Here is a 10,638-nt window from a genome sequence, read left to right as displayed (position 1 = left end):
AAGTGAAAAGGTGTGTGTTTGTAATAAACAAATCCATTATTAAGGCATTTTAACACTAAACCAATGCTTCTGGCCAAAATTCGAGTCCATATTAATCCATAAAAATGCTTCTTCCATAGATATGGGCAAAACTAATATGCTTAATTACATTTCAAATATTTCATATTTCACAATCTGCTAATGTAACATCTGGAAAAGTCGTTTGTGATGAAATGCTGAATGAAAAAAAATTGCAGGAATTGCAGGAACACTCTTAATATTCAGATTTTAAAGACTTGCCATTTGAGCGTTTATTTTATTTATTATTTACTTTTTCCATTTTATAAACATAAAAATCACATTGCATTACTGTACTCAATAAAAAAAAAAAAAAAAACAACCAACAACTACGACTTTAATATGCCTTTTTCAACCATCAAGGTTGCAATGTGTTGCTGTAATTGATCAATAGGGGGCGTTGTCCGCACCTAAAGTGGTTCAACAACATCAGAGGCTGTGACTGATGCAAAAAACATAATTGTGAGGCGAATGAATTACATTTTGGAGAAAAGGGAATTGTTATCAACATTTCAAAGTGGTTTTGGGAAAAGTAGATCTACAGCAGATGCTTTAGTATTATTTGAAAATGAAGTTTAAAAAGCTTTTGTAATGAAAGAGTACATGATTGCAGTATTTGACATAGAAAAGGCTTATGACACTTTGTGGAGGGAAGGTTTGCTTATTAAACTGAATAAAATTGGAATAGGTGGCAAACTTTATAATTGGGTTTTAGATTTTTTTATATGAACGCACTTTTCAGGTGAAAATTGGGGAAGAATTATCAGCAAATTATTTTTCAAATTATTTGATTGGAGGTTTCATTGGGTCAGGGAGATTAACATTTTTGCCTTTACTGCAAGTCCAAATATAGTATTATTACTGCAGCTTTGACCAGTCCACTGTTTTGCTGTGGGCTTTAACTTTTTAAAATCAAATTTAATAAAACAAAGACTGTTTGTTAAGTCTTGTGTTCTAATAGAACTAATATGTTCCAGAAAAGGTTTCCACAGCCTTTAATGTCCTAAATCCAATCATAGAGTCTCAGTGTTTGTTAAATATGGTCTTTGTTCTTCTTATTGAGCCAGTTGGGCAACAAAAAATAGGCTAACTAATCTCATAAATGAGTGCTCAAATAATAACTTTGGATTAAAGTTCTGCAGATATTGTTCTGGTATTGAAAGACAACCAGAAGATTCATCTTTGCCGTTGTCATCAACCATTCATTCATGCGACATGGCGCTACTGAGAAGGCCCATGTAAGGTGGTACATGGTGTGGACTAAAGTTCAGGTGTCACTCTGTTCATGGACCTTAAAGCTTGTTCTGCGTCTCTTGGTGGAGTTTACCAGTTGGTCCGACCCAAGTGATGGCTGCGGTGAAAGATGGACCGTGGAAGAGCCTGAGCTCTGGGAAGAAAGTAGCTTTGGCTGCTGGCCTTTCTGGGGGGGCCACGGTGGGATACCTTGTTTACCGTCACATTCAAAGCAGCAGTGGTAAGTTGTGAACTCTAGCAAGCTTTTTTCCATACCCTGAACAATTGTCATGTCCTGACACAAGGTTTCACTCACTAATGATCAAGATGATACTGTTTTGGAAGTATAAAAATGATAGAATAGTGTTGATATTCTTCGACACTCGTTCCATCAGAGCACCTTTCTAGACACAGTGAGTGTTTGTTCTGTTTTTATTGTATGACACTGAAACTATACAGTACTGTTTATGCAGTATACTGTTTAAAGGTTTGGGGTCTTGTAAGATTTACTTTTCAATATTTTGGCAAGAATCTCTTATGCTTACCAAAGCTGCATTTATTTAATCAATAGTAATATTGTGAAATGGATTAGAGTTTATAATGATGTTTTCTTTTTAAATATACTTAAAAATTGAATTTATTATTGCGATGGCTCTGTGATGAATTATTAATGTTTTTCGTTTGTAAGTCGCTTTGGTTAAAAGTGTCTACTATATGAATATTAAATATTTTATCTTAAAATTTTAAGTGCTAATTTTGTCGATTTAATTGACTAATTGTGTGTGTTTTCCAGGGCTGTAAATCAACATAGTATTGGAAAAGCATCGAAAGTACTGCAATAGCTATATTAAGATATTTTCTTTTTAAATGTGTTCTCTATGAAATCTGAAAAAAAAAAATCCTTATTCAGCAATTATGATATTTAGAGTTGAAAAAATCATAGATAAACAGTAAAAAAAAAAAAAATTGTTGGTGAAGAAGGTATATGATTTGTATCATGCGGTTCTCTAACTCTCAGATTTGTGTAGGTGAATCAGAAGTCTGGTGCTCGGATAAATGTGCTGCTGATCACTGAAGAGCAGAGCGTGGTGAATTTTCTGATCCAGGGCTCACCGGAGAAGATTCTTGTGGCGTAGTGTGCTCTGGAGAAACTGGCCACCGACTGTGAGGTCATCACTGATGTTATAGATGTGCCTCAGATGGCATTTGGACGAATTAAAGGTTGGTGGACAGTTAACTTTAAGTAGTGCCTCTTGTTGGATATAAGAGCATCTGTGCTTCACATCATTCTGTCAGCATATAATGTCTTGTGTAATATGTTTGTAATGTTGTTTGATTCAGGTCGTGGTGGTGAGACCTTGAAGTTCATAAACAGTCTCGGGGGCCAGAGTGAACTGCTCTAAAGATCGTGGACGCAGCTTAGATGAGAAGGGCAAGATCAAGATTACTGGCACGCGCAGTGAGGTTCAAAGTGCAAAGGTGAGATTTAGCATGCGTGTGGTTTAGAAAAAGTTTCTGCATTCACTCAGGTTGTATGCGCACATGTAGTGAGTGAGACCCAGGTTTACATTGATTTATTTAATGAAACTGTGATAAAAACGAATAAGTCAGGTATCTGCCGCTGGAAACGGATCAGTTTAACAAGGCTCAAGGACCTGAGAATGAATTATTAAAGCTTTATGGAAAAGATTTCCCTTCCCCAGTGACTGAGCTTAAACAAGAGGGGCCTGTAACGGTCAACGGCTTGACAAACAACAGTGATACAGCCAAAAACTCCCTTAAATCAGAGGAGGAGGAGATTCTGTCTTCACCTTCACAAGGCCAGTGAATTAATGGAATTGTCCAAAAGAACATGTTTCTCATCGTTTACTCATGTTTATATCATACTAAACGAGTGTTATTATAACCCTAACTTAAAATACTAAGTCCGCTTTTACTAAGTTACCCTATATAATAGCAATATTTATTGTTTGATTATAAAAGATGTAATAATAATGTCAATTGTCATATTGATATATATAATCACAATAAGATTTTTTTGGGGGGGGCGGGGGGCTCTACAGACCTGGAGCTTTTTTTTTTATAAAATCAGAAAAATTAATTAAATTTTAAATTTTCTTTTTCTCCCCCAAACTGTTCGGCCCCACCCAGGAATGATTTTCAGACGCCCGTAGAAGACCAAATAACTAATAATTGGTCTCTTCTAACCAGTTCCTAGTCCAGACCTGAGCTTCCAGCCCGATGAGCATCTGGAGGTGTATGTGTCTGCGTCTGAGAATCCTCAGCACTTTCGGATACAGATCCTGGGGGTCCGATCTCTACAGCTGGATAAACTGACAGCTGAAATGAGCAGATGTTTAGCAGTGAAATATAATTTTTATAGCATTTCAAAAGAATAAAGTAAAAATGTTTTGTTTGTTTTAGGAGAGGTGTGGACTGAGGAAGCCCTGGATGATTTTGAACACATGACGTACTGTGCTGAATGGAAACCTTTACTGGCCAAATTGTACAGCTATTCTCATTCTGAGATCTCATCCTGGCCCATTGTGAAACTCTATGACAATAGCCAGGGAAAGGTTAACATCACAAATCCCTTTAGAATTTTGCATTTGTAGCATAAATTCTGACCATGTTGACAGACACTTCAAATCTGGAATATTTTATAACATATTATATTTAACTTTTGTACTTTTGTACCTCTTCTGAAACAAGTGTTTCGGTATTATTTATATACTACTATTATTATTAGTTTTGATTTAATATTTTGAATAAGCTTATATTTTTAGATTTTCATTTGTTTTTGATTTAATTTGTTTTATTTTTAGTAATTGTATTATTTGATATTTTAATTAGTTAATTTACGTTTATTTTAGTTTAAATCTTTTCAGTTTCAGCACTTATAGTTTAATTTTCAGTTATTTAATATTTTTAGTTCATATTTATTCATATTAAACTATTAAAAATATTTGAGATAGGTAGATTTCATTAATAATAACAAAACTGACACATTCATGTGCTCTTCAGCAGAATTGCTCCCACCTAGCAGTGATGTAACAACCGTTCTGAACATCTACGGTCTAGCACCCATCCACATTACCCTAAGATATATTGGGAGAGATTGATGTTGTGGTGGCGAGAGTTGCTTGGAAAGGCACCAATCACGTTTCCTTCCTAAAGTGTAAAAGTTTTAGTTTTTAATCCTGTATTGTCTGTCATCGGTCTCAGGTTCTGGATCTCGGTAAAGAGTTAATTCTTCTCCGTCATGCGGTGAGCTGTGAGGATGAGGGGATTGGGCTGAGGGGAGACTGGGATGAGTCCAGATCATTGCAAAAGATGCTGGTAAGATGCATATGAATTGTTATACAGTGTATTACACATGGAAGCAGCACTAGAAGAAATATTGTTACATTTTTGTTCAGGATGACATGACCAGAGCAACATCAGAACTCAGTATGTCCTGTATCAGTTTGTTAGGTACGTATTCTCAGGGTGGTTCCTCAGAAATGAAGAAATAAAATTGAGACACTTGCATGGGCAACTTCCTTGTTCATGCATTTTTTATTTTTTTTAGAACATGCTTGCATTCTTTCAAATACACTGTTCAAAGCATTGGGGTTAGTATTTATTTATTTATTTTTTATTTTTTTTCACAAGGACACATTAAAATAATAAAAGAAAAAAAGACATCTTACAAAAGATTTATTTCAAATAAATGCAGTTCTTTGAACTTTTTCTGTTGATCAAATAATCTTGTAAATAAGTTGTAAAAAGCTTTTTTTTCTTTCTTTTTTTCTTTTCTGGTGAGCAACAAAATCAGCATATTCAAATGATTTCCACTTATCAGTGGCTGCTGAAAATTGTGCATTGCTATAAAAAAATACATTTCACAATATAATAAAGTAAAAGTCATTTATTTTAAATTGTTTTACTGTGTTCCAACCCCAAAATTTTGAAAAGTAGTATATTTCAGTCTAGTATAGTTTAACCAGTCCTCAGGATGGCTTATTTAAAGGTACAGAATATCCATGGATAAGCAACAGCTGGAATGGTTTTCATCTCTCACAAGCTCTTTAGAGATGGAGCGAGCAGACATGGACCAGAGCCTGTCTTCCTCTTCCTTAATCCACTCCACTCCATCCCAGAACCTGAGTGATCTAGTCAGTCAAATACTTGAGTTGTCTTCCTCCATGCTAGACCCCCCAATCCAATCAAATAGCTTAACCCCTGCATCACCATTACACGTGCCATCAGTGCAGGAAATCTCATCTTCGTCTCCATCTTTTGTAGAGGCTGTGACATCAGCACTGGATTCCTTCACTCTTAGTGATGACATTTTCCTTGGGACCAACTGTTACAGCAGGAAGAATAAGATGACATCTTCTGCATTAGAAAAGACCAGTTGTTCTTGTACAGTGGACAGTTCCAGTGAAAATAAAGAGAGCAGCAACAGCAGTGATGGCATCAGAGTAGTGTGGTATAACCTCACTTCCTCTAGGGACTCGTCTGAAGCGTCTCTCAACACCACCATGTCGTCCACTACATCATCATCACCTTATTACACAGAATCATGTGACCAAACCACAGCTTCCTCTGGCTCTGTGATTGAACTGAGTTCAGATTCATCCTGGAGTGCTGCAGATGCTGAAATACCACTCAGTCCAGTCCATATATATATACATATATACGCATTGCCCTGTTGAACATCCTTTTTCTTTTTTCAAAAGTTGCCTCAATTTCTGGAAGTGTGGATGACACTATTGATGAGGAATTCAACTGACAAAAGACCAAAGAAATGTTTGCCTTGATACTGGTAAGCAAACATCAGTATAATCTCATATTATATACAGTTTGGATGGTCCTGTATACAGTATAATGTTCCATTTAAGACCAGATGATTTATTTAATTATGTCACTCTCGCTGTATTCTCCTCTCCTTCCCAGAGACCAGTTGTTATCCTCATTTAGCATTCAACACATACTTCCTGTCTCTGAAAAAGAGCCTTACTTGACTACACCTCCTGCTCAGACTGCCTCTTATTTACTGCATAAGTTCTCTCATTTAAGGAATGATATTCACATCTGGAAAACATTTGATGGTTTATTTTTACTGTTCTCATTGTGTTCTTCTCATTTACATATAATGTGATATCAGTCGTTCTTTGCATTATATTCACTCTAAAAACGGCTGGGTTATTTTTTAACCCAAAATGCTGGGTTGAGTCTGTTGGGTCATTTTGTTGGGTTATTTAATTTCTTTTTAAACACTTTTGGGTAGTTTCAATTTACCAGGTGTTGGGTTAAACCTGCTGGGTTGTGTCGCTGGGTTGTTTCAGGCCAGCGCTGGGTTATTTAACGCGCCTTGTTGATGTTTAAATCGCTCCCCAACTGTCACTTTGGAAGAACAACGGGGCAAAGCCACGGCTTTCAACTGTTTTAAGGTAAGTTTATTTAATGTTTTCAATAATAATTATTTTAAATTGGCAGAATTATAACTTTTTTTTGCAGCAACAATACTGTTAAACGTCTACAGGCCAACATTATTTACGTTAAATGATGAACTGTTTACCTCAAACGGCCAACCTACGTTACGTGACTCGCATAATCGTGTTAAGGTATCTGAGACGACAGATTAATACAGTTTTATTAAGTTTCAGATAGTGACTGGTGGCTGAAATATGCGAATACCTGTGAAAATAGAGGAAAAAGTAGTTTCTGACACTGAAAAGCGAATTTGATATTTAAGTGAGTCAAATGAGTTCAAAAAGTGAATACGACTTTCTGCTCTAATGTAAACGCCTGCAGTTGTCCATATCGACATTTAAATCATACAAATTACGTACAATATAGTCGGACTGCAGGTCTAAAAGAACCGACGACCCAGTTCAAGTAAACCGGTTCAGTAATTCTCGAACAAAGTGATTCCCGGAAAAGAATAGACGTCTCAGGGCATTTCAATGTGCGCGCACGCACAGCGAGTGACGCTGGCCGCGTTAGGGAAGTGATTTGATGCTTTTGTGGTTTATAAAGTCTTTTTAAATACAAATTATAATTCAAAATGTGTTTTTTTCCTGTCAGAAAAGCGCATGGATACATTTGTGAGAGAAAAACTCGTCGAATGCAGTCTTATTGAGGCGTCTAACGGTAAGTTCGTGTTTATTATAAATTTTACATAATTGTTTGTCTGTGATAATCAACTAACGTTAACCCTCACGTAACTTAAACGCACATATATTTTTATTTCGTGCTATAGTTAAAGCTGCACCAGAATGTACCTAATTTATGAGCGTAAACATCATATATTAATTTTCCAGATCGTGTTTTTGACTTGTCCTTATCACTTTGGTACATCTATAAGTTTTTATATATGGACTGTTTTACCTACGTGACTTGTCATAGAAATGTCTGTGTGCGCGCATGCAGTGTGATCTCCCTTATCTGTGCCAGTGACTGTGTGTGTTTGATATAGCCAGCATATTAACATAAAACTGTGATTTATAATAACTGGAACATCCCATTGATTAGACAGTTTGAAAGCACACCTTTCAGCCAATCACTATATCATATTCTGCTTCTGTAGACCAACTCATAGGTGAATTTAACTCATAATCATGATGGGTCAATTTCATGATTAACTTCACACAGTTAATTGAACTGAATCACTGTTATTAAAACAATTTGTATTTTTTCTTTTTTTTAAACTTTATTTTAAAGGTTGGAACAAACATGGAATTCCTTAACTGAGCAGAGTCCACAAAACCCCATCCAATTGTTGTGGCGATTTAAAAATGACAGCAGATCTCTCAGGCATTGATCATAATCAATGGACAGGTAAGGATATTCTGCACTATTTTCAAAAGGAATTGCAAATTGTATATTTAATTGTATTTTTCCACATGTGGACATATACATTGTGAAATAGTCCAAACTCAATTGAAAAGCATTTGTATTTCAGATGCCTTACACAGAAAGCTGTCAATTTATGTCAAGGGTGGGACTATACTATAGGGCGTGTTTGTATTGGGAGATATTTTGTAGTTTTTACCCCAAATCTCTCACTGTTTGGACGTCAATGCACGTCAGCAAACAACATTGCAGTTCTACTCTTATTTACCTAGCTGCATCTTACCCTATACTTTATTCCTCCGGTGAAAAGCATTTGGTTAATGGTGAATATTGACCAATAGTACCATGTGGCTCTAACGGTTAGCAGGGGATAGTAGCTGCATTTGGGGTAAAAATTACAGAATTATTTATTGTGTGAGGTGCCAAGAATATAGGGAGATCCGGGTTGCACTGTCTGTTCTTTATCACACATCTCTCGGAGCGGCAGCTGCCTTTAGTAGTGCCTTAACCTCCATTGTTCAAAGCATTTTGCACAGTTGTCTTTGAGTGACGTCACCTCCCAATACAAACACTCTCCATAGTATGGTCCCACCTCTGACAAAAATTGACAGTTTTCAATGTGAGGCTTTGGAAATTCAGATGCTAAAGATTCCATTTGAGTTTTGGCAGGTAACATGTGTGACACAGTGAAAAAACAGACATGGTAATTCATAAAACCTCATGTACTTGTTCTTATGTTGCATCTATGCTAACATTAGTCTGTTTCTCTCTTATTCCAAGGTCACCGTAGCCACCCGTATCCAGTACATATCCAGAGCAGATGGTGGATCAGCATCTAGAAAGGACCTCTACATCCCTGAAAGACAGCGGAGACCAGGACAACTAGAGCCCCAGATACAGATCCCCTGTAAAGACCTTGTCTCAGAGGAGCACCAGGACAAGACCACAGGAAACAGATGATTCTTCTGCACAATCTGACTTTGCTGCAGCCTGGAATTGAACTACTGGTTTCGTCTGGTCAGAGGAGAACTGACCCCCAACTGAGCCTGGTTTCTCCCAAGGTTTTTTTCTCCATTCTGTCACCGATGGAGTTTTGGTTCCTTGTTTTTCTTTAGTTGGAGACAATTAATATCAAGCGATATCATCCACTTGATTGCACAGAGGGACGATACATCACTGAATCAATGATAAACTGACTTCAACTGAAAACTGAGTGTTTACTTTTGTCCCTTTGCATTATTACACACTATTTTCCTATTTAATACTGTAAAGCTGCTATGATGCAGTATTTGATCAATATGACAGGCTTATTACTCATAATACATGGAAAATACAGCTACAAACTGACTTTTTTTTCCATTTGAAATTTGGCAGTCACTGTGCATTCATGAAAACTGAAACCGTAATTTTTGTTCAATGTTTTTGAAACTGTTTTTGTTCAAGATTTGCAATTGTGTTTGGATTGTCACAGTTTGTCACATGTGGAAAACGCAATTGAAAATATAATTAGCAATTCCTTTTGAAAATTGTCCTTCCATAGACAGGCTCTATAACGGAGTACACTGCTCTCAGGTGTAGATCTTTGCTTCAGAGCTTAAGTGTTTGACAATAGTTCACCCAAAAATGAAAATTGTCACTAATTATTCACCCTGGTCTGAAAGCTCTCGAATATCAACGAAAATATCTTAACTTGTGTTCTGAAGATGAACGAAGGGCTTACAGGTTTGTAACGACATGAAGTTGAGTAATAAATGACAGAATTTTCATTTTTGGGTGAACTATATGTTGAACTACCCTAAGCAGTGCACATCTACCTACGTAGGAGTCTTTATATACTTGATACTTAAATTTAAGGACATCTTTAAATGATTTTACATTTAAATTTAAAGAATGTTAATTGTCAATGTCATTTCACTGTGTATTTAAATAGCTAAAAATCTCAAAATGTAATAGTTAAACAGCTAGACATAGGTCATTCAGAAATAATTTTCTTATTCATTGCAACTGTATTTCTGTGATTTTTATTTATTTATTTTGCATTTGCTGGAAACCAAAAAAGGGAAAATTCCATGTTGTTTGTCATTGGTACAAATCATTGGTCAGATGGCATTAAAAATATTTTTTAACAGTCTAAATAACCTGTATTCTTCATTATTTATTAATCCATGATTGCTTTGTTAAGCAAAAGTGAAATTATGAGAATAACCCAGCAAGAATAACCCAGAATCATAAAAATGCAAACCCACAAATGGTAAAAATGACTCTATCTTGGGTTTTCTCAATAACCCAGCATGCTGGGTTAAAATGTGTAAACCAGCATGCTGGGTTACTTTAACCCAGCATGTGTTCTGTCCAATATTTACCCAGTGCTGGGTTGCCAATTGGGTTATTTTTAACCCAGCCATTTTTAGAGTGTTGATCGTCTGAAGAACAGATGAAAGACAGTTAAAGAGCAGAACTCAGGGAACACATGATTGAGTTAAAACCTCAGCATTGTTGCAGTGT

At 36.1% G+C, this 10,638-nt stretch overlaps 1 pseudogene; it reads left to right on the top strand.

Moving 5' to 3' along the window:
* Positions 1–1,272: 1,272 nt before the first annotated feature.
* Positions 1,273–10,271, top strand: LOC128025657 (tudor and KH domain-containing protein-like; annotated as a pseudogene).
* The last annotated feature ends 367 nt before the right edge of the window (positions 10,272–10,638 follow it).

The sequence above is a fragment of the Carassius gibelio genome, chromosome A12 (assembly GCF_023724105.1).
Source record: "Carassius gibelio isolate Cgi1373 ecotype wild population from Czech Republic chromosome A12, carGib1.2-hapl.c, whole genome shotgun sequence".
Lineage (NCBI taxonomy): Eukaryota > Metazoa > Chordata > Actinopteri > Cypriniformes > Cyprinidae > Carassius > Carassius gibelio.
This window is presented reverse-complemented; position numbering and strand designations above follow the sequence as displayed.